Source organism: Marmota monax, unplaced genomic scaffold, assembly GCF_021218885.2.
Source record: "Marmota monax isolate L192 unplaced genomic scaffold, Marmota_monax_Labrador192_F-V1.1 WCK01_AAM20220418_F8-fsc00016, whole genome shotgun sequence".
NCBI lineage: Eukaryota > Metazoa > Chordata > Mammalia > Rodentia > Sciuridae > Marmota > Marmota monax.
The window spans coordinates 20531279-20557131 of NW_026695209.1; positions in this window are offsets into that span (position 1 = coordinate 20531279).

Here is a 25853-nt window from a genome sequence, read left to right on the forward strand (position 1 = left end):
CAAAATCAATAAAAGAGAGCAGTTATAAAAATGAAAAGCAATGGAGATGTAGAAAAAAGAATAAAAAACAATGTTTGAAGTGAAAAAAATAAACCATAATGACTAGACTTGGTGAATGATGGTTGTGGAGGGATCTGAAGAGTCTCCCAGGCTTCCAGTTTTTGAAAAACACACCACTGAGTGAACTGGGAGATTTTAGAAGAAAAACTGATTTAAAGAGTGACAGACATGTGATGAGTTCAGTTTGGCATCATTTGCTGCGTTTGTTGAAGGGATCTAGCAAGAATTTTAAGTTCAGTTTCAGATCTGTGAATCATAGATCTAAAAATTGCTTAAGAAAACTAGATACATGAAGTTGAAAAACTGAGGATTACATAGAGAATGATAAATACCTATCTGACAACACATTTGCTCTTCTCTGAGCTTGAATTCATGAATCTTCTCTTACCATCATGGCTCTGTGAAGAATGCTGTTTTAGTCAGATTTTTTTTTACTGCTGTGACTGAAGAACAACTTGACTAGAACAATTGTAGAAGAGGAGAAGTAAGTTTGGGGGCTCATAGTTTCAGAGGTCTCATTCTATAGACAGCAGACTCCATTCCTTGTGGCTCAATGTGAGGTAAACATCCATGGCAGAGGAGTGTGGCTGAAAGAAGCAGTTTACAAGGTAATCAGGAGGCAGAGAGAGACTCTACTCGCCACATACAAAATATGTACCCTGTAGCCACGTCCCGGTGAACCAGTTCTTTCAGCTACACCCCACCTGACTCCAGTTCCCACCGCATTAATCCCATCATGGATTAAATCACTGATTGGGTTAAGACTTTTACAAGCAGTCATTTCTCCTCTGTATTGTATTGTCTCACACGTGAGCTTTTTTGGGGTCACCTCACATCCAAACCATAACAAATGCCTATCATTATTCATTACAGTGTGAGTTTTATGAAGTCAAGGACTTCTAAAGAAAACTAACAATGTTTATGTGTAGAAATCTCAATAAATTACTGCCCAGGGATTAACTGGTTTTGGAGTTATCTAAATGTATATGGAGTAGAAGAATATAGGATCAGGGATTAGTAGCATGAAAAATTTAATTTGTAGAGCCATTGGATACCCTTGATTCCCAGAGATAGAATCTATAAAATGACACTTAGTCCTATAATAAGGATGATGTAGGAATGAAGTAGTATATTCAGATATGTCAAAATGAAATGGCTAACTTGATCTGAATTGTTCTGATATGCTCCTCTGCAATCATTTTTATAAAGACATCTCAAATGTACCTTCTGAGTATCCTGTATTAGAATTTCTGACCCTGAAACAACCTGGTTTAGAAACACATTTGCTAAATCACAATCCAAAAGATTATTTGTTTTGTTCCATTTGCAGTGATATAATCAAGAAGAAGAACTTATTATGAGTTCAATGCCCATGGACAAGTTTCAGAGCCTTCACAGAATTTGTGACATCACTGTCAGCAGAGTACCTTGAAATAAAGTCACATATATCAACTGAGACATAAGCTTACTCACATTGTTGAATAATAAATGAACATATCATAGTTCTGATTGACAAAGAGCTCTCTGTCTTTCTTCTCATGCTATGATGAATATTCTTGTCCTTAAGTTTCACAGTTTAGGTTTCTCCATTGAAACACCATTCATATGTTACATCACAGTGCCAAATATCTGACTTAGTGATGTTAGCTGCCAATGTGGAAACATTAATCAGTCTTTCAGATTTTTTCTGTTGCCTTCTGTGAATCTCAGCAAGTAGATATGTGGGTATTAGTCATTATTTGAATCTTTCACTTAAGATTATAATTCCATGTCTTGTCTTTTTACCTGAGAATCATTTTTAGTTTCAAATCTCTATTTTGATTCATGCTTTGACATTTGTCCTACCTCTAAAGTTTTAACCCTGCTTTCCAGTCGATCCTTGAATATGTCTGCTTTCTTATTTTAGTCAGTCTACCAAGAGCTATAAAACACTTAAGCTATAAATTCAATCATATCTGGTACCTGATTTGCTAATGTTTATTAACTCAAGACTAATGTTTATTAATTCAAGATGTTTGTCTAAAGTGAATAAAGAAACATTTTGTGGAAAATCAAGTATCTGTAGAAAACTAGGCAATGTTTGGGTTTATATATTTTTCTTTAAGAATGTGTTTACTGAGAGGTGTATTTGCCATTGTAGAGAATAATAATACCACAGATCCAGAGATGGTAAATTTGTGAGAGTTTATTTTGAAAATCAATCTGTACATAGTGATTATAAGATAATTAAAAATAACTTTTGTGATCTAAAAATATAAAAACTAAAAATATGACTGGTATAGTTTAATATGATATGGGAAAACATTTATTTATAAACATTCTGAATAACAATATGCCTTCTCTTTCCCTAATAACAAATTGGCCCCTCCAATTTGGTGTTAAGCACTTCTACTTTAGCCTTCATTATGTTTATGTTCAGCTAGTTGCTCATTTGCTTGATTTTCTATGCAATTATAGTCCAATGGAATAGAGTATGGTTTAGGTTGAATCTCATTTAATCACTCTTTAGAAATTATAAAAATTTTATTTTCTGTATGTGTTTTTCCTCAAGCTTATTTGGTTGTTAGTTTTCATGATGAATTTATTCTCCTGAAATCTATGTCTACATTTTATAGTTATTTCAGATAATCATTCATATAACAATGATTATATATGAAGAAATACAAAAGTATTATCTCTATTGCCACCAATAATAACCATTTACACTGAAATGTTAACTTTTTCTCCTGTTACAAAATTTAAATTGAAGGAAAAAAATACTTCCAATTTTATGGATATCCAGATCAGGGCAAACTATATCTAAATACACAATTTTTCAATAGCTGCATTTAAAAAGGAATAGGTGTAAACACAATTTTAAACACAATTCATAGTGAAAAGTAAGAACCACAAATAAAAAGCCATATCAAAAAAGTAGGAATAAAACATTATATTATTTTTGTTTCTAAGATAAAAGCAGAGCTATAGGCACTGAAATAAATATATTGCTTTGTATTTATTAAAAATCTTTACTGTTTTTCTAAATTGTTTACTAAATTTATATTTGTGATAGTAGAACAGAAGTACTTCTTGGTCTTTCCTGACATTTTTGGAAAAAAAAAAGGTCTTAATATTAAAATACATGGTAAAATTAAATACTTTTAACAAAAGTAAGAGAGAAAATGAAGATTAAGTTAGTTTAGATAAATCTAAAGGAAAAGTAATTTATAATTCAACAAAATTAATCTACCAGTAGATTACCACATTATTATGAAAATATCTTTTACTAATTTGTTTAGCACTAGCTGAAATTTTAAGTGTTTGCTTCCATTTTTATGTATTTCTACCCTTTGCTTAATTTTTATAATTCACTTCACCTCACACAATAGAAATTAATGTCTTTTTAAAATCTGTTCTTTTTAGATATATATAACAGTAATTATGTCTTGACATATTATATATACATGAAGCATAATTTATTCTAATTAGGATACAATTCTTGTGGTTGTATATGATACGGGGCTCTTGCTTATTCTTACGTTATTACAAATCTAGTATGAATTGTACCCAGTTTATAAATATGCTTATAAAATATACATGGATTTTTTTTTGTATGTTACCTCATCATAGAGACATATCTAGAAATTAGCAATATTCCAATGTGAAAGTCTCTAGAACACATGTAGAGTCTTTAGGAAAGCACAGGAATCTTTAGATATGAAAAAAATATTGCTGAATGCCAATAGTGTAATTTCTTCACAAGTGTTTTCCCTGTATAATATCCCCTCCCTGCCCCCATAGAGTTGAATTTTACAAAGTTGATAATAATGTCAAACCAATAACAAAATAATAGAAAACTTGAAATAATTTTATGATGATGACTAGGTGTATTAGTAAAACTTCTTAGTGCATTTGATTCAAGAACTTTAGGAAAAAAGTGAAACGTAAAATGTCTTGAAGTGGATTCAGTTCTGTCACAAAAGATCTCAATGAACTTGGTAAAATCACTCAATCTCGTAGACTTTTCATTTTTGATGAAAAGTCAAATAATTTCTTAGATAATTTTCATCTTGGTATGGGTCATATTATATCCCCTCTCTGAATTTATATGTTAAGGCCCTATCCCCCAGTACCTCAGAGTGTGACTGCATTTGGAGACAGGATCTGAAATGGGAAATTAAATTAATATGGGGGAATTTAAAGTGGATCATATTCCAATGTGATTGGTGTGCTTATAGAATATGATCAAGATGGAGAAAGAAAGAGACAGAGAGAAAAATCAAGACAGAGACCAGACACAGGTATATATGCTCAGAGAGATGACTGAATGAACATATAGTAAGGAAGTGGCCATGTGAAAACCAAGGTCAGAGGATTCAGAAGAAAGCAAGTCTTTTTCTTTTAATAACTTGTTCTTGTGTTTCTAGACTTCAGAACAGTGAGAAAACAAATTTCTGTTGTTAAAGCCAACAAATCTCTGGTAATTTGTTATGCAAATCCTGGAAAGCTAACATACCTCTTGTTTTAATCAACTTTTTCATTTCCATAACAAAAACACCTAAAAAGAAGAATTAGAGGAGCAAAAGTTTATTTTTGTCTCACAGTCCCAGAAGTTTCAGTCCAAAGATGGTCAAAGCTTTGCCTTTGGGCCCAAGGTGAGCCCAAACATCATGTCAGAAATGTGTGTAGAAAAAAAGTTCCTCAGAATATGGCCACAATGAAGCAGAGACCAGGAACAAAATATAAATCCCAAAGGCATACTCTCAGTGATCTACTTCTCCCAGGGAAACCCTATCTGCCCACAGTTACCAATCAGTGAATCCATATCAGTTGTTTTAAATACTGATTATGTTAAGGCTCTCATAACCCAAACATTTTACCTCTAAACTTTCTTGCATTATCTCACACATGAACTTTTGGGAGACTCCTCATATCTAAATTACAAAATTCTACACCCAGTTCCCAAAAGTGCATGCCCATTTCACAATGCAAAACAGATATAGTCCATTTTCAAGAGTCCCTATATTCTTAATAGTTCAAACATCACCCAAAAGACTAAGTCCAATATCTCATATAAGACTCAAGGCATTCTCTCTTGGATATTTTCGCCAAAAAAGTCCAGAAGAAAGTTACATATACCCAATATATGATGGTACAGAGTAAAGATTTCTATTCCAAAAGAAAGAAATAGGGGCATAAAGAAGAGCGTGACCAAAGCAAAACTGAAATTTAGCTGGGCCAATTCCTATGCCTCAACATGCAGCACCTGGAGCACATGGTATCAGGGTGTTCTCTCCAGAGGGCTTGTACAGATCTGCCCCTGGGGACTTACTGTTTGTAGTCCACATGGCCTCTATCTTGATTTCTTTCTTGTCCATTCTTGCAATTTTCCTAAGCAGACATCTTAGGTATTAGCATCCTAGCATCTCTTAATCTTGGTTGTCTTTATTTCAACTCTGATGTCCTTCTCACACATTGAGGTATTACCCTCTCAGGGACACCACTCAGGGACCCAACCATGCTAAACTTTGCCTGGCCTACCAGGTCTTCATTTGAAATGTTGCTAGAATCCTCTGTCTTGCTAGCATCAACCCCCCCACCCACACCCACACACACACTGCAAACAGGGTGCCCCACTAGTATCTTCTCAAAAGAATTTCTACTTTTACACTCTTTAGTCTTTGATGGGTGTGGTTTTGTCAATTCTTGAAATACCTTCAACCCATCTTTCCTATATTTCTTAAAGTACTTAACATTTCTTTAGGAACTTTATGGCTTTAACAATCCCCACTTCTATAGACTCAATTTAAATCACAATTTTCTAGCCATACTGCATGTTTGTTTGTTTGTTTGTTTGTTTTTCTAATATTTCACCTTCACTTTCTGTTCCTCATATAATAGTAAACTTGGCTAAAAGCTACCAACACTATTTATACTACTGCCTCAATGCTATGTTGCCTTGAAATATTCTCCACCAGATTAATTAGTCCATCATCTTTAAATTCAGTCTCAGAGAAAGTTTTGGGGAAATGTAGACAAATTCTTTTCCACAACATAACATGAAGGGCCCACATAACATGAATGGCTCAAGTTTCAACAGAGTCCTCTTCCTCTGAAACCTCATGTTTTACTGTCCATAGTCTTATTGGCATTCTGGTTTTCTGAATTCCCACCAGAATTGCTTATTAAGCTCTGCTTACTGCATTCTAAAACTTTTTCAGCTTAAATCTCCAAATTTTTCAAAATCCCTTCCTCTACAAACCAGCTCCAAAGATTTCTGGACCACATGGTCAGGTTAATCATGGCAATAAACCCAGTTCTATGTAAAAATTTATTTTAGTTTATTTTCATACAGGTGACCAAAATCCCTGACAAGAATGAATAGAAAAGGAAAAGCTTATTTTGGCTCATGGTCTCAGAAGTCTCAGTTCATAGATGGCTTAATCCATAGCTCTGGCCCTAGAAAAAGCAGAAGCTTCTTTCAGAAGAGTATGGAGGAGGAAAGCAGCTCAGAGCATGGCCCCTAAGCAGTAAAGCTCTGCTCATCAAGGACAAAATATAAACCCTAAAGACATGCCCTAGTGACCTACTTTTTTCAACCAAACCCCACCTACAGTTACCAACTACTTAATTCTTATTAGTGGATTAATGCACTGACTAGTTTAAGACTCTCAAAATCTAATCATTTCACCTATTAACTTTCTTGCATTGTCTCACATAAGAGCTTTTGGAGTACACCTCATACCTAAAGGATAACACCTCCATTGGTCCTTTGAAATATGTTATCAAACAGCCTTTGAACAATTTCTGTTAATTATGTTTAGTAAAAGCAACTGACATGGTGAAGATTCTTTCTTTGTAGTGTAAATGTAAATTACAGAGAAACTAATGTTATTTAGTTCTGTTGACATTAAAAATAACATGGCAAGAATATGTCTTACAATCATGGTATTCCACACCTATAGGAAATAGAGAAATTCAAATCTAAAAGCTATCTTTCTGTAGATAAATGCATATTTATGGAAATCATCAAAAACTATAATCTTAATTCAGTTCTAATGTGTATTGCACTACAGGAACTTTTGACAAGATAGTACAGAACTTAGAGGGGGTTAAGACATGTGCATTCTATTATGACTCTTTCATCATCAACAATGAGCTCTCCTATGTGGTATGATTGCTAAAAATATTATCTCTGGCATATTTATATTAAAAATGTAGGATATCATTATAAATGGATATCATTCGTTTATTACTAAACATTTCAGAAAATGGATAATTGCAGAATATAACTTAAAACATATTGATTATATCACTCAGACTAACTCAGAAAACAAACTATAACTCGTTTTTAGTTGAATGAATTTTATTATAAAGAATGCTTAAATTCCCTAAGTTTTATGTATTAGAAGACTAACAGTAACATGGAAACTGGAATACTGGAGTAACATAAATATGACTCCAGAAAGCAACTACCATTCTAGACCCGGAAGAATGAAGGTAAAAGTTCAGAATTATCAGAACATAAATATTTAGAAGAACAGCATAATGAAACGGTGGCACAGATTTCTGACAATGAATTGTTGATATCTGTGCGGTGGGGATGGAATCTGGTGAAGACAGATCTATAAGTAACAGTGCAAAATGAGTTTGCAACTAAAATAATAGCTTTAAAACTGATATAAATGGTTTTAACAGATGTTTGAATGTTGTACTATTTCTTTTAGATTATTAATTTTATTTCTTTTTTATGTATATTTTTAAATTTTATTTTTATGTAATTAAGATTACAAAATATATAGTTTTTGTGACTGATTTAAATATCTGGCAGAAAGTTTTCAAGGTACATACATGTTGTAGAATAAATATATGAGTGCTTTATCCTTGTATGTAACTAAATAATATTTCACAGCATAAATTTGAATGTTAATTAGCTATTTGTCACTTGTTGGACAGTTAGAAATTTTTCATCTTTTCAATATCACAAATAATGTTGTTATAAACATTTGTGCATAAGTATTGTTGCAGACATACATTTTTTCTTCATTATTACTTAAGAGTTAAATTATTGGCTTGCATAGATACTTTATGTTTAAACTTTTGTGAAATACCCAGACAGTTTTTCAAAGTAACTGTTTCATTTTACATTTCCACTAGCAGCATATAAAGGTTCTGATTTCTCTGTATTTTTAATAACATCAATTGTTATCTGAATTTTTGGTCCTAGCTGTCCTAATTGTTATAAAATGGTCTCATGCTATTGACTCATATTTCCCTGATGATTATTGGTAATAAATATGCCTTCATGTGTACTGGCTACTTGCTTATCTACACTAGAGATATATCTATATATATTCCTTGCCTTTTCCAAATTGACATACAATATATATTTTATGCTGTACAATATAGCATTTTGATACAGATATACAAGTGTCTGTAATACATAATATAAAATATATATCCATGTATAATATATAATACATAATATCCATATATGTATATGTATACACACATATACATGTATATATGCAATGCCTGACTCAAGCACATTGACATACACATTACCTCACATACTTATTTCTTGAAGTGAGAATAATTAAAATTAATTTTTTAAAAAATTTCTAATAAACAAAGCATTTTTATTAGCTATAATCACTATATAATATAATGTAATCACTACATTAAAAATATATCTCTTGAATTTATTCCTTTCAAGTTTTGTATCCTTTGGCCAACATATTTATATTCCTGTACCCTCTATAAGCCCGTGGTAGCCACCATTCTACTCATATTTATATGAGTATCACTTTTTTTTACTTTTTTTCTATTGTGCATACATATTTTTTCTTACTCTATTTAATTTAACTTAATGTTCTCTATGTTCATCTATATTGTTAGAAACCTAGATCAATGGGGCAAAATGGTATGATCAGGAATAAATCTATGCATTTAGGGCAAAATCATATTATTAAAAGATTCCAGGATCATATAATGGGAAGGGACAATTCCTTCAATAAATTGTATTAGGAAAAATGGATAATTACTATGGATAAAATAAAGTCAGACTCTTTTCTCATGCTTTACAAAAAATGAGCTCAATATAAATTAAAGACTTAAATTTAAGACATTAAACTATAAAGCAGTGAAAAACTCCATGATTTTAGTTTTGCAATATATTTTTTGGATGTTATCTCAAAATCACAGACAACAAACAAAATTAACAAATAGGATTGCACCAAAATAAGCTTTTTTTTTTTTTTTTGCATAGCAAAGATAATAATCAATGGAGTAAGGAGACAACCTATAGAATGGGAGAATATCTTCTTTGGAAGCTGTATATCTGATAAGACACTAATATGCAACGTGAATAAGAAAACTTAACAATTCAACAGCAAAAGAAAAAGAAAACAAAAACAAACAAACAAAACAAACAAAAAACAACAACCTAACTAAAATGGGCAAAGCATCTGTATAGATATCTCTCAAAAAAGATATACAAATGCCCAATGGGTTTAGGAAAAAAATGGAGATCATTACTAATCATAAAGGAAATGTAATTTATATCTATTTTGTATCTATAAGATGACTGCAAGTTGATCCTGTTAGAAAGCCTATTATCCAAAATAAGAAAGACAAAGTATTAGTAAGGATATGCATGAAAAGGAACTCTTGTGCATTGTTATTAGACATGTAAATATAGTGGTTGTAGAAAACAGTAAGAGAGTTCTTCAAAAGCTTAAAAATAGAACTGCCACAACACCAAGATTCCTGCCTCTGCACATATGCATAAAGGAAAAAACAACTTTAAGTTGATGAAATATTTGTACTCCCTTGTTCAAAGCAGCATGATTTTCTATACCCAAGGAATGAAACCAAATTGAACACCCATCAACACATAAATGGATAAGAAATTATGGCACATTTACACCATGGAATATTATTTACCTTAAAAAGAAAAGAAAATCTACCTATTTTCAACTGAATTCTCTATTGTTGAGATATAAGGTTTTGTGTTATTTTTTTAAAATATTATGTGGATAGTTTATACAAGTCTTTTATGAGACATGATGTGTAGATATAGTCTTCAGTCCTATAACTTGTCTTTTGACTTTCACTAGAGTGTCTTCTGAAGCATACAAATTTAATTTTCATGAAATCCAATTTATTTATTTTCTCTTTTGTGGCTAATTCTTCTGGTGTCACATCTACAAATTCACTGCCCATTGAAGAACTTGAAGATTTACTTCTGTTTGCTTAATAATAAAGTTTTTGCAAATATATTTAAATTGTGATATTAAGGATTATCACAATTATATGTTATTATTATAATGATATTACAATTATGCATATTATAGTATTATTATATATTATTATAATATTATTAAATGTTTTTTCTCAATCTGGTGAGTCATCTCTTCTCCATTAAATACTCTCCTCCAAAAATTAGGGTTCATTTGTAACCTGTGATTGTGTCCTCACTTGGAGGTAGAGTCTTTTCAGATGTAAACAATTAACATCAGCATTGAGTGGCCCTAAATCTTAAAAGGAAATTCTGCACAAAGATTCATACAGAGAGTAAATGTCCATGGGAAGATGAAATAACAAATTGGAATAATACTGCCCCAGATCAAATAATACCAAATTTTTTCAGCTTTGAAGCGAGATGTTGGTTTCTCCTCTCTTGCTATGAAATTATAGATGACAACTTCCAATTAAATGTTGCTTTATTCACATCAAAAATATGTTGTTTAGTGTATCCACACTCAATGTTTATCATAAAATATATCTTCTGGATAATTTGCTGCAGTTACTATATCAGCATTTGTTACTTCACATGGCATTTTGATGATGTAGGGATAATTTTGTTCTTTAAATTTCCAGAACCAAAGTCGGCTTGCTTCAAACATTTTTTCTGCAGTTTTTTCATCTCTCTCATCTGTCACAGAATTGAAGAGTTAGTGCCTTGCTCTGGATAAAGCTTTGGATTAAGGGAATGCTGTGATTCATCTATTCACAATAGTAAAGCTTCTCTGTAAGCAATAAACATGCTTCATTTTCTTAACATGTCTATGCTTACTAAAGTAACTTTTAGTTGTCTTTAAGAACTTTACCTTTACATGCACAGAGATTGTATCCAAGGATGTTTAACCAGTCAGCCATACCCCTAGATGTTTTTAATTTGTATTGAGACAAGGTCTCCCTAAGTTTCTTAGGACCTTGAAATTACAGCACTCCTGCCTCAGCCTCTTAAGTCTGTAAGATTACAGTTGTGCACCACCACGCCTGGCTCATGGCCTTTAATTCCTTCCTCCCAAGTCTAAGCATTTCTAGCTTTTTTAACTTAAACTAAGATAATTGCAATTCTTCCTTCCTCTTACTTGAACACTTGCAATGCATTATGACATGATTAAAAAAGAAAAGGGCAATGAACCATAATTACTTGGGGGGTGTGAAATCCAGCTTTCTGAAATTCAGAGACATTAGGTATATTACCCCCCTCCCCCCCCAGTATGATTAGATAAGGAAAATTATCGAACAATTTAGGTTGTTCAAGGTGATCTCAGAACCAAATTCCAACTTGAGGATGAAAATGGAATCAAGCACTTAAGAACTATTAGCATGTCACCATCAAAAACACACAATCACAGGATTCTTCTGTTAGGATGAGTTGCAACCAGAACAAGGTATTGCCTAACGGTTTCAAGAAAATGTCTATGAAATGAGGTACACTGTGAAAGCACTGTATAATCTAGCACCATGCTGTTTTTCTTTTAACTTTTCATCTTAGCTCTGAGAAATAAAAGATTCAACATGAAATGAGATTTCTAATAAACTTTGCCTTCTGAATATACCTATCTATAAATACTGGGTTCCAGGAGCTGAAAACCTTTACAAAATGGTTAAACTCTTCTTAAACTTAATTTAGAATGGTAATGGCCATATGTAGAAGGGCCCGATAAACTCTTAGAAGTATATTAAAAAAAAAACCCAAAAACTAGGGATCCCCAATTAAACCTACAAAGTGATGCCTATTGATGTGCAGAAAATTGTAATAATATATAGTTTTAATTTTATTGCTTCTTAAAAGGTCAATTAACAAAATTTTTACAAATGGCAAATAAAAGGTTTATTTTCATGATTATAAAAGTCAGATTCAAAGAATCAAGAGTCCAGTGATTTCTCTGTGTTCAGTACCTGGGTTCATCCCAACAAAATCATTTATTCATGGAGTCTGACCCACTCTGTTTCAGTATCCATTCCTTCCCTCACTCATTTTATTCCCCAAACCCCCTCCACTCCACTGATTCTCCCCTTCTTACCCATTTGTCTATCCTTGGTTGTTGCTTCCACACACAAAGGAGGAACTCAATGTGGTCTATTTATATATGCACATAACATGCTTTTTTAACATGAAGGCATTCCACAATTCCTTCCCTTTCTTGTCTTTCTTTCCTCTCCCTCTTAGAGAAGATCAGTAGATTTTCCCTAAATCTTTATGATATCTCACCCATCCCCACTGCCTTGCCTTCTTCTTTCCCTGTTTTGCTCTAGCTTCCACATATGAGAGAAATCATTGAACTCTTGATTCTTTGAATCTGACTTATTTCACTTAGCATGATTTTCTCCTTTTCCATACATTTACCAGCAAATGCCATAATTTCATTCTTCTCTATGGCTGAGTAAAGCTCCATTATGTGTGAGTCAGTGTGTGTGTGTGTGTGTATACACAAGATCCCCTTCCACCCATACTATACCATATATATGGTATATATGGAAGGGGATATATATATATATATATATATATATATATATATATCACAAGTTATTTATCCATTCATCCACCGATGAGCATCTTTATTGATCCCACAATTTGGTTGTTGTCAGTTATGCTGCTATAAACATTCAAGTGTTTATATTCCTATAGTATGCTTATTTTATTTATTTATTTATTTATTTATTTTTTAAAGAGAGAGTGAGAGACAGAGAGAGAGAGAGAATTTTTTAACATTTATTTTTTTAGTTTTTGGCGGGCACAACATCTTTGTTTGTATGTGGTGCTGAGGATCCAACCCGGTCGCATGCATGCCAGGCGAGCGGGCTACCACTTGAGCCACATCCCCAGCCCAGTATGCTTATTTTAGATCTTTTGAAAATCTACCAATGATTGGTATAGCTGGGTCAAGTGGTGGTTTCATTCATAGTTTTTTTAAGAATCTCAATACTGTTTTCCAGAATGATTATACTAATTTGCTGTCCCAGAAACAATGTATGAGTGTTTCTTTTTGTCCACATCAGAGACAGCATTAATCATCAAGAATAGCATTGGAATTTAAAAAAAAAAATAGGTGGAATAATCTATATTAGATGAGATATGCTTACCATGACCTTGAAATCTGATAGAAAAAGACATCTCAATTTAAGTACATCATAATGCATTCTTCTAGAAAGCATCTATTTGGACTTATTTTTGTTATAAAAGAAAATAAGAAATTCTCCCAGAGAATAAGAGTGCCACAAGAAACTCCCTCTATAGGATTTTTATCACAGTTAGATGCAGAGAATTTCTTTTACTTTATATTAAAACACGTTAAAATAGGTGTTAAATTTTAAATGATTGCTGAAAACTAGGGTCCTGAAAATTTGATATTGCTACAATCTTATATCCTAAAATTGATTGATTTTATTATTTATGAGTGAAAACATTTTGATATTGTTTGAAGGACTTATCATTTCACATTGAGTTTTAATGTCTTACATTACAAAAAGAAATGAGTGAACCCTGTTACTGAAATTGATGAATGACTGAGAAAATGTGACACAATCAGTACACACTATAGAAAACAGAAGCCTTGCTAATTAAAAATATGCTATTTAAAGGAGAATGTTCTTCATTAATTTTTACATTCAGTTTTCAAAAACTCAGAACTCTTTATACTTCTATTAAGAGACACAGTTTGGTTTAATGGTTAGGAAAACAAGGATATCTGGGTTTGAATCCTGACCCTATTACCTGGTATTATGGTATTATCAAAGTACTCATAATTTTAAAGATTAACACTATTATAAATAAAACAAATAGCTAATGGATATTAATTGCTTACTATACACTACTCATAGTTCTAAGTAGTTTGCACAGTATTTTAAATAATTTTAACTTCTCAGAAACACTGCAATTGTAGTACAGAGGATTTCTAATATATGTCACACCCAATTTTCTCTTTATTAATACTTTTTCATTAGCATTGTACATTTGTCACAATTAACCAACCTAGTAATGATAAATTATAATTAACTGACATTCATTCTGTATTCATTTTTCTTTATTTTTCTACTTAAATGTCTATGTTAGTTTTTATTTTGTTTGTTTGTTTGTTTTGTTTTGTTGCTGTGACCAAAAATACTGGATAGGAACAACTTAAAGAAAAAAAATATTTTAGTTCACAATTTTAAAAGTTTAATCCATGGTTATTTTAAATCATGTACTGGGCCAAAGTAAGGAACAACATCATGGCAGAAATTTGAGGCGGAGAAAAACCGCTTAGCTCATGGTGGCTGGGTATTAGAGAGAGGATAGGGGAAAAGAAGAAAGATGAATCCTTCCAGGGCACACCCTCAGTGACTCTCCTCCTCCAGCCATACCTCAACTGCCTCCTGTTAGCACCCAGTTAGTTTATTCAAACGTGTATGGAGAAATTTGATTACAGTTCTTGATATAACATAATCATTTCACCTCTGAACATTCCTTTATTAACACAGAAGCTTTGGGGGGAACAGCTTGTACCCAAACCATAATTCATCATTTTCTCTTTTAGGGTCCCAGTCAGGACACCACATAATATTTTCTTACTATGTCCCCTTAGCTGTGAGAGTTTCTTAGAAACATTCTTTTTGATGTCCTTGACAGTTTTGAGAGCTACCAGCTAGTCTTTTATCTGCACTCCTAACTTGAGATATGTCTAGTATTGTTCTCATGATTACACTAGATTTATGAATTTAGAGAAGGAATGCCACAGAGGTAAAGGATATTTTTATAATATCATGGCAAAAGTATTTACCATATACATGGCTTATCTCTGTTCATGTTAACCTTGATCATATGGCTTTAGGAATGTTTATCACAATATAAAGTTACTACTGTCACTATATACAGGGAATCCTAAAGAAGTAGAGAATTATGCTCCATCTCCTGAAAGAATCACCACATCAGTTACTTGCAATTCTCTATGGGGCATGTCTCTATTCTCTCATTTAGTCAATCATTCATTTTATCAGTATGAGTTTATAGGTTTTTTTTATGCTTTGAGTACAATTAAAAATGATTATACTCAATTTATTTTTTTGTTTTTTTGTTCCAGCCATGACAGTGAAAACCTTTTTCTATTGGCTTCTGTGTCCTTTTGTCTCTTTTATATAAAGATCTTTTGTCTTTCTTTCATCTTTGCAGTTTTCTTACTTTCTGCACTACAAAATGCTAGAGGATCATCATATATATTCCTTGTTTCAGTAGAATCAGTCCTTACTCTAATAAGCACTATTTGAAACAATATTAGATGTTTGGCCTCACCTGGCGCCCTGAGGAATGGAGGCAGCTGTCTACAGACTGAGGCCTCTGAACCCACAAGCCCACAAATAAACATTTTTTCCTCTAAAATTATTCTTGCCAGGTCTTTTAATTACACCAGTGCAAACAATGATTAAAAGAGTATCTTAGATAGTTGTAAATACCAATATATCAGTATATATTTAAATTCTATATGTAGCACAAATATATTATCAATTGATTATAATGTATTATGCATTATATATGACATAAATTATAAATTGTGCATTGCATACAATAGAAATTGTACATATATATTATAAATTATGTAATATGAATATATATAAATTTTTTCATTTATATAATTTATCAATGTCTATTAATTTCTTTTCAATGTGTGTGTTTCTCTCTTATTTTTTTAATTTTAATTTAATGTATATAACAGCAGAATGCATTACAATTTATATACACATATAGAGCACAATTTTTCATATCTCTGGTTGTATACAAAATAGAGTCAAACCACTCATGTCTTCATACATGTACTTAGGGTGATGATGTCCACTTATTTCTACTGTCAAAGAATTTTAGGTGCAAAGAAGTTTAGGTGCCGGGTCCAGTGGCGCATGCCTGTAATCCCAGAAGCTTGGAAGGCTGAGACAGGAGAGTCTCAAATTCAAAGCCAGCCTCAGCTACTGCAATGTGCTAAGCAACTCAGCAAGACCCTGTCCCTAATTGAAATACAAAATAGAGCTGGGGATGTGGCTCAGTGGTCGAGTGCCTGAGTTCAATCCCTGGTAAAAAAAAATACAAATAAATAAATAAATAAATAAATAATTTGGGTTATAAAAAGATCCAATAAACTCATGATATTGTCTAAATGTTTGTTTTCCCTAGAAAATCTTATATTGAAATCTAATCTTCACACAGTATTACTGAGGGTAAGAGCTGGGGTTAGTGAATGAGTCATTGATTCTCTCTCTTTATGAATGGGTTTATGTCCTAAGGGAAGAAGTTCATACCTGTAATTAGGTGAAGACATATCCAAAAGGTCCAGGCCATCACCAGGAATCTGCTGATACCTTGATCATGGGCTTCCCTGTCTCCAGAATTTTGAGAAAAACGTTTCTGTTTTGGTTTTGTTTTTGTTTATAAGTACTACAGATTGAACCGATAGGGTTGCTTTACCACTGAGCTATATCTGGAACTCTTTTGGATTATTTTGAGACAGGGTATTTGTAAGTTTATGAGGCTGCCCTTAAACTTTTGAATTGCAGGCATATGCCACTGTACCCAGCCTTTCTGTAGTTTACATATTACTCTGTGCATGGTACTTTTTATAGTTCTTTGAAAAAATAAAACAACATATGTATTTAAACAATTTCACTTAAATGAAAGTACACTTTGTCTACTTTAAATAAATTAACACTAAATTAGCAAATATATAAAATGAATTGATAGTTTTTACTGGATAAAATGAGAATCTCAGTTACTTTTTGAGGAAAAAGTTATTATTTTAATCTATCTCTCATTTTTAAAATTTTTACTAAGGATTTAACTCAGAGCCTTGCATATACTAGACAAATGCTCTACCACTGAGCTGCATCCCAATCCCCATATCAATTTTTAAATTTGTTTATATGTCATTGATTATACAGAATTGTACAAAGACAATAACTACAAAGTAAAACAGTGCAAAGAAATATTCATATATATAATCAAAAGAGAACAAGAGATATGAAAATATAATATTATGTCATTCCAAGTTTATCACTATTGATAATGCTCAGAATAATTGGCTGTCACATATGAACATGATATATGAAAAATAGAGAATTATTTATCTCTTTTGGTCCCCTTTAATTAAAAAATTTGTCTGGACTATTTTCAAGATTAGGAAAGGAAGTGGGACAAGTTTCCTTCAAACTTTTCCTACACACAAAATTTCCACAAACATATTTGATTTTTCTTGTTATGAACTATATAGCACCTTTATGAAAAGAAAAAAATAGGCAAAATTTTAGTCAATCAAAGTTTTTTTCAGTTGTATAAAGTTATTCCCTCTCAATGCCAACATACTAAAATTTAAACACATTTTATTTAATTCTATATGCATTTTTCTACCACATTTAATATTTTGAAAACTGGCCATTGCATATTTATTATAAAATTGAACAAATCCAACTATAATTATCTCAGAATATTCAAAATTATCTGCTATACCACATACTTATAAAGATGAAAATATAATACATTTTGTGATGTGATTTTTGTATTTAAATTTTTATTTATTATTTCAAACTATTAAGTCTTAATACTCTGAGATATTAAAGCTCTGGTTCCAAACCATATAAACAAATTCTCTATTTAATCAAATTTAGATACTGGCATAAATAGTGACAGTTAAATAATATAGTTTAGGAATTTAGTAACGTAAAGTAAAATAATGTATTTCATAATTTCCAAAAATTAACTAATTGAATCATTAATTAATTACATTAATTATAATTAAAAATCATAATATATAACTATATTATATAATATATAATTATAATGGCAATTAACTATTAATAATTATTAATACAGTTTGCTGCATTTGTTACAATTGCTAAAATTTAACTATATAACAATGAATTCTACTATTCTAGATAGTAGTAAATATGCATCTTTTTTCTCTTTTTTCATGAAATGAGATTTACCTTTCCTACATAAATTTTAATTTTATAAATTATATTGGAGTCAAAATTAATTCTACCCTGAAAAAATTTTTTGAATATTAAAGTGCATCTTCCAAAAATTTTGTTTTATAATTTACTTAATAAATTATAAATTCAATTATACATGATGAGAAAAATAATTTTCCAGATTCTTTGATGTTAGTATTACTGACTTCTGTTCCCTGATAAATTTCAACACTAGGATTATGTTTCAAGAGTGAGATAATATATATTTTCATGTAGAATTAAAACCATTATGAATGTTGATATTAATTTATAAAAAATAGTTGTTATAAAGTAATGAGATATTATTATGGTTCCATCAATCTCATACTAATCTAATAAATGTTTTCTGAGCTATATAAGATCAGCAAGTAGAATTCATATCCTATTTTCACACCTACAAACACACACACACACTTCTCACTATCAATTTGTCATTACATTGAAATCAATTACTTTTGTCCAAAAGCAAACTCAGGCTTTTCCTCTTATCCATCTCTAATTCTCTGAGTGTTCACTTTTTGATTAAAATCAAAACTGGATTAAAAACACAGGTATCACAAGAAGCAGGCTCTTAAGCTATTCCCTGCTGTTCTTATATCTTTGCTTTCTTTTCTAACTCTTCCTAGACTTATTATAATGTGGGTTTTTTTCCTCATTGCCATGTTTTGTATTAACTTATATGTAGGCCTGATGAACTGGCAATTTTAGACTAGGGCAAGATTCATTTGAGGAGAAAAAATACAGACTCTGGAATATCTTAATTCTCTCTTTTCTTTATCTAAATTAAATTAGTATCCACCACACTTGTTTGTTAACATTGTCATTTTAGAATGATTATTATGTAGCACATTTGTAATGTTTTCAATAGTGAAAACTTCAAACAAATATTGAATTTTAGAGTAACATTTAATTTATCTTGAATATTTAATTTTATTCATTATTGTAATGTTGACTTTTTGCATACAGATAACTCAATAAATACAGAAATATATGATCATACGTTACTGTGTGACAGAGTAAGAATAAGGTCAGGAATACATTTGTTGGCCACTAGTTAATAAGCTGATAAGAGTCACATTAGTAGTGAATATGGCATTGATACTATCCTATGAAGCATAATTATACTTAAAACAGGGAAAATAAGTGGGCAACTCCTCAGAGTGATAAGTGACTTGGAAATCAATAGAAGATTTATGTAATGTGATCTTTTTTGTTGATCAATGTAGCAGGGAGGGAAAAAGTCAGTTGGCAGAGACATAAAATGATTCACAAAATAAATTGCACATAAACTGAACCATTAAAATGAAAAGGAGTTAGCTAGGCAAAATGGTGGAGAAGAGTTTTCCAATGATAAGAAAAATACTAAATTCAAGCTTTCAGAGGTTAGAGAAAGATTATCACCAGAGGAAAACAGTCACACTATAGAGTTCTATAAAAGAGGGTGAACAAGTAAGAGGGATCAAAGCTAAATGACTTGGGAATTCATATGAATACAATTTGAATTATTTCACTCTCAGGTCACTCTTCTATATACCTATTTTTTTTTTTTTTGTATTTTTTGTTTGTTTTGGAAAGAGCAGAGAATGATGTTATTGGTAAGGACAATTCAAACTTTAATATCTTAAAGAGTTAAGGAAAAAATTACACAGTTGCCATGTGGGTTGTTTTCAGACAAGCAAACAAACAAAACACTGGTAGTTGTTAATGATTACCAAGTTAAATGTTTATTGTATATTGTTAAGAATTTTTTTAAAAATATACTAATATTTATTTATTTATTTATTTACTTACTTATTTATTATTTGTGTAGGTTATTGGTATTGAACCCAGGAGGGCTTTACTACTGAGCAACATCCCCAGCACCTACTTTGTATTTTAGAGACAGGGTCTCACTGAGTTTTTTAGCACCTTTCTTTTGCTGAGTTTGGCTTTGAACTCATGATTCTACTGCCTCAGATTCCTGAGCCAATGGAATTACAAGCATGAATCACCACACCTGGGCCCAGATCTTTTTATTTTTGATTTTGAGACAAGGTCTTGCTAAAGTGCTCAAGGCCTCGCTAAACTGCTGAGGCTGGTCTCAAACTTGCAATCCTGACCCAGTCTCCTGAGTGTCTGGGATTACTGGCATGAGCCCTACTTAGCTGTAAAAACTGATTTTTTAAAAAAGAAAATGAAATAAATAGTTTCTAACAACAGATGTACTAGACTGTATACAAGTCAACTGAAAACCAAGTAAATCTCTGGAACTATTGTCAAGAAAGAGAAAAGTGTGACAAGGCCACAGTCATTGGATGATATCTATCATGCCTCCATGCCACCACTTTTAACACATTAAGCATTAAGATATTCACAGAGATGGTGCAGTAAAATAGTATTCTGTCTGCATAGACTCAAGAATCAACTCCCTTGAATTGAATACCGAGTTTATAAATGACCACCTAAGAGACCTAAATTTATTTATTTATTTATCTATTTAAATAATCAGTGCTCTCATCTACAGAATGGGGGGTAATAGTGACATGTATTTCATCATAGGGCGATTGTGAGAATTAAATTAGCATCTAGAAATCTTACACCATATGTGAAGTACAAAGAGTACAAATTCTGCTTGTCCCTTTTCTTCTCTATTCTGGGGATCAAGCCCAGGGCCCCCTACATGCTAGGAAAATAGGCTGCTACTGATCTACATCTCTAGCCCCCAGATTGTTCTTAAAATTTGCCTGTCAATTTTATTTCTAGACCAAGGAGTAGAATGGGAATATTAGATAGATTCACTTTGAAATTATTCATCATGTGTCACACTTAACTAATGAATTTATGTTTAAATCTTTGGGTTACCTGTATATTAAACTATAGGATATAGGCAATTAATTATATTAAAAATGTCACATGTTTTCTATTACCCAAACAGAAACACTTTCTTGGAAATGGGTGATAACTAATGCTTATGTTTGAGGAATAAATTACTTAGGACTATCCTTCATAAAGAGGAAACTCATGTCCCATACAATTGTGATGTTAAAATTTTGCTCTCAGAGTAAAAAATTCCTGGGTGACATCATTGTTGGAAACATTTATATTTAGTTTTCAAAAATGTCAATATGAAGATAATTAGAAATTATTTTGAAAATTTGTACTTCAATAAAATAGAAAATATCAAAAGGACTTAACAAATTTCTAAAGGCATATGATATGCCTAAACTAAATCAGGAATGATATATACAATTCAGAAGCCTACCAACCTGGAAAAGCCAAGGACCCCATGGATGCGCAACTGAGTTACAAGACCTTTAAAGAAGAACTAACACCAATACTTCTCAAACTATTTCATGATATAGAAAAAGAGGGAACACTTCCAAAGACATGCTATGAGGGCAATATCACCCTGATTCCAAAATCAGACAAAGACACACCAAAGAAAGAAAACTGCAGACCTTCTAATGAATATAGATGCAAAAATTCTTAATAAAATTCTGGCAAATTGAATATAAAAAAAGATCGTGCACCATGATCGAGTGGGGTTCATCTCCGGAATACAAGGTTTGTTCATACAGAACTCAATAAATGTAATTCATCACATCAATAGACTCAAAGATAAAAATCAGATGATCATCTCAATAGTTGCTGAGAAAGCATTTGATAAAATACAGCATTCCTTCATGTTCAAAATACTAGAAAAACTAGGGATAACAGGAACATATCTTAATATTATAAAGGCTATCTCCACTAAGCCTGAGGCCAATATCATTCTAAATGGCAAAAAATTGAAAGCATTCCCTCTAAAAACTGGAAAAAGGCAGGGATGCCCTCTGTCACCACTTTTATTTAACATAGTTCTTGAAACTCTAGCCAGACCAATCAGACAGATGAAAGAAATTAAAGAGATATGGATAGGAAAAGAAGAACTCAAATTATCACTATTTGCATATGATATGATTCTATACCTAGAAAACCCAAAACATTTCACCAGAAATCTTGTAGTACTAATAAATGAATTCAGCAAAGTAGCAGGATATAAAATCAACACCCATAAATCAAAGGCATTACTGTACATTAGTGACAAATCCTCTGCAAGAGAAACTAGAAAAACCACCCAATTTACTGAGAATATAATGCTCAGTGAAGGAAGAAAATCTTCCCAAAAAACAAAGCCTCAAAAAAATAATAAACTTGGGAAAAAAAACTTAATGAAAGACCTCTACAATGAAAACTACAACATGCTAAAGAAAGAACTTAAAAAGATGTTAGAAGATGGAAAGATCTACTTTGTTCTTGGATAGGCAGAATTAATATTGTCAAAATGACCATATTATCAAAAGTACTATACAGATTCAATGCAATCCCAATCAAAATTCCAATGACATTCTAATAGAAAAAGAAAAAGCAATCATGAAATTCATCTGGAAAAAATAGGAGACCCAAAATAGTCAAAGGAATCCTCAGCAAGAAGACTTAAGCTGGTGGCATTACTATTTCAAACCTTAAACTATACCACAGAGCAATAGTAACAAAAACACTATGGTATTGGCACCAAAATAGACCTGTAGAACAAGAGTGCAGAATAGAGGACACAGAGTCTAACCCACATAACTACAGTTATCTTATTTTTGACAAAGGCACCAAAAACGTATATTGGTGAAAAGATAGCCTCTTCAACAGATGGTGATGGGAAAACTGGAAATCCACATGTAACGCAATGAAATTAAGCCCCTATTGCTCATCTGGCACAAAACTCAAGTCAAAGTGGATCAAAGACCCAGAAATTAAACCAGAGACCTTGAGCCTAATGGAAGAAAAAGTAGGCCCAAATCTCCATCATGTTGAATTAGGCCCCAAATTTCTTAATAAGATTTCTATAGCACAAAAATTAAATCCAAGAATCAATAAATGGGATATATTCAAACTAAAAAATATTCTTCTCAGTAAAAGAAACAAAAAGGTAAATAGTCTACAGAATGGGAGCAAATCTTAATCACAAGCACATCAGATATAGTACTAATATCTAGTATATAAAGAACTGAAAAACGTTAACACCAGAAAAAAAAAAAAAAAAAAAAAAACAAATAAACCAATCAATAAATGGGCCAAGGAACTGAAACACATACTTCTCAGAAGAGGATATATATTCAACCAACAAACATATGAAAAAATGTTCAACATCTCTAGCAATTAGAGAAATGCAAATCAAAACTACTCTAGTATAACTATTTATCTCACTCCAGTCAGAATGGCAGCTATCAAGAATACAAACAACAAAAAGTGTTGGTGAGAATGTGGGGGAAAAGGCACACTCATATATTGCAAATTGGTGCAGCCAAGCTGGAAAGCAGCATGGAGATTCCTAGGAAAACTTGGAATGGAATCACCCTTTGACCCAGCTATCTCACTCCTCAGTTTATACCAAAAGGACTTAAAAACGGCATATGACAGGGACCCAGATATATCAATGTTTATAGCAGCACCATTCACAATAGCTAAATTATGGAATCAACCCAGATGCCCTTCAGTAGATGAATGGATAGGGAAACTTTGTTATATATACACAATGGAACATTACTCAGCATTAAAAGAGAGTTAAATCATGGTATTTTCTGGTACATAGATGGTTGGAGAATATAATGCTCAGTGAAGGAAGAAAATCCCCAAAAAACAAAGACTGATTTTTTTTTTTTTTTTGGATATGAGGATGCTGACTCATAATGGTGATGGGATGGAGTGGAGCATGGGAGGAATGAAGGAACTTTAGATAGGGCAAAGAGGAGGTAGGAGAACGAAGGGGCTATGGAGATAGAGTTAGACATCATTACCCTAAGTACATGTATGAAGACATAAATGGTATAAAAATACTTTGTGTACAATCAGTAACATGAAAAAATAGTGCTCTAAACGTGTAACATGAAATGAATTTCATTCTGTCATCATGTATAACAAATTAGAATAAATAAATAATTTTTAAAAAATTTAAATTAAGTCATATAATAAAAAATAATAAAATATCAATATGATTGATGACAAATATGTAGTCCCTTAATTCTTTATTCATAGTATATATTTTACTCCCATAATAATTCCATAAAGCAGATAACACTTATTATTGCTTTCTAGATAAGAAAACTGACACATTATAGGTATTGTTTGAATATAAATAATCTCTTCCAAAATTCCATTTGTTAAAGCTTAATCAACAGGGTGATGCTATTATGAGGTGGTAATATGGGTTAAATGTGTCCCCTCAAAATTCATATGTTGAAATTATAAATCCTATGATCACAGAGCATGTGAGCCAATTTATACATGACATCAGATGTAATTAATTTTTGAAGACAAGGTCATTGGAGAACGCCCAATCCCATAAGTGGCGATCACATGAAAAGGGGTAATTTAGACAAAAAGACAGACACAAAGACAGATAATGAGGACAACATGGTTTTTCAACTCCAAACAAATGATTTCCAGAATCCAGCAGAAGTGAGGTGAGATTCATAAAATAGGTTATTTCTCACAGTCTTCAGGTAGAACCAAAACTGCTGACACCTGGTGTTCAGCCTTTTAGCCTCCAAAATGAAGAAAAGGAGGCTATAATTATAAGAAGAACTTGAATGTACAACTAAGGGTGAAATAAAGACTAGTCTGAGGGAGTAGTTCCTGCCACATTGTAGATAGATTTTTGGTTTTTGTTTTTAATAAAGAAGAGTAGCAATAAAAAGAGACCTAATGCCAATAACACCTCTAGCTCGCTGACCTCCAGTAGAAGGAAAAGTGGACCAAGTAAGGTCTTTCTACCCTGACTCCTATGAAACAGAATGCCTGCAAATTGACTGGTGGTAAAGCACCCAGGAAACAACTGTCTACAAAAGCCAATTGCAAAAGTGCACCCTTTACAGGAGGGGTGAAGAAACTTCATCATTATAGTCCTGGTACTGTGGTACTTCGTGAAATTAGATGTTATCTAAGTCCACTGAGCTTCTGATTTGCAAAATCTCCTTCCAGAACCTGATGCAAAAAAAAAAAAAAGAAAAGAAAAAAAATTACTCAGGACTTCAAAACAGATGAGCAGTTTCAGAGCACAGCTATGGATGCTTTACAGGAGGCATGTGAGATCTATCTGGTTGGCCTTTTTGAAGACATCAGCCTGTGTGTTATCCATGAAAAACGTGTAACAAATATGTCAAAAGACCCCTAACTAGCATGCTGTATCCATGGAGAAGAATTCACTATAATGGGAAGTATTTCAATCTCAATTTTTTTTTCTTTCTTCTTCTTGTTATTGGTAGTTCTAAAAATTAGATATCCCCCCCAATGAGGTCAAAAGGTACCTTGATATATGATTGTGAATGGAAAAATAGGGGGGAGAAATTGGGTATTGATCATTGTTTTCATTTTCATTTGTGTGTGAATTTTTAATATAAATATGGAGATGAAAAACATTAATGAAAATCAAAATATTTCAGTGAACAAGTTTCAGAGGTTCGACTTTTTAGCAATTATAAATAAAACTGTTAATTTTTTCTGGACAAAAAAAAAATGTTCAGAGAATGTTTTCATGC